The following is a 1,032-nucleotide window of genomic DNA, read 5'->3' on the forward strand; positions in this document are numbered from 1 at the left end:
TAAACAAATGGGACCTACCTTACCCTGTCATCCCAAACCTGTGGAGACAGGTAGAGGGGCCTTTAGAAACGTCCAGTGAGCTCTGGCAAAACCCAGACTTTCAGGCCTACATCTTTGGGTGTGTGTGTTCGGGAGGGGGAGGGAAATGGATGGTGTGCTCCTAGTAGAAACCTTGCAATAAGGCCACCAGGTGACTGTGCACAATGGGGGCTGAGAGAAGCGATGCAAGCAGTGAGACAGTTACTGCGAGAGGAGGTATTTTTTGAAAGCTAAATGTCAAGGTCATGAGGCTCACCTTAAAGTCTAGGACTTCAGAAGATCATCTCAAAAGCCGCCCGGCAGGAGCTTCGGAGGACCACGCACAGTGAAGTAAGTGCAGCTCAAATTAAGAAGAAGAAAGGCCAAGATTCAACTCCTCTGTCCATTCACTCCCCTTGCGATGAGGATAGGTTTCAAAACATCCCACTTGGCCTTCGGGCACACACGGAAGCCAGCTGAACCTGCTAAGCTAAATTGGATACACGTGATGGTGAAGGGCACGGTGGGCCTGAGTCGTGGCTGGTGGTTGCGTGGAGCAGGGTGACGGAGGTGGCGTCCAAAACGTTGGCTGCCCTTGCTCCGGCCTGCCGTCACTGCCCCAGAGTCGGAGCGCTACAGTGACCGTGGGAGAGAGCTCTCACTTGGACTGGGAGTCCAGGGGGCACTGGCCTCACTGGGCTCGGGCGGAGCGATCCCATCATCCCCCGCGGGATGGCAGCTGACAAGGGCGACAGAGCTGGGGCTGAGGTGTCCCCAGAGAACTCGGATACTCGAGGGACAGGCATGACTGGCTGGTGAGGTTCACCAGGCGAGGATTGGGGGGCGTACGGTGGCTGGAAGCTTTGCGCGGCCTCAGGGGAGCTGTCGCCAGGCCCTGCCTTTGGCTGGTGCCCATTCTTGAGGACGCACGAGTCTGAGGAGTCTGAGGTCCGTCTTATCGCCTCACTGTCTTCTGCCATGACCGCACTCAGGCAGCAGCCCATGAGCAAGAAG

Source organism: Eubalaena glacialis, chromosome 5, assembly GCF_028564815.1.
Source record: "Eubalaena glacialis isolate mEubGla1 chromosome 5, mEubGla1.1.hap2.+ XY, whole genome shotgun sequence".
NCBI classification, from domain to species: Eukaryota; Metazoa; Chordata; class Mammalia; order Artiodactyla; family Balaenidae; genus Eubalaena; species Eubalaena glacialis.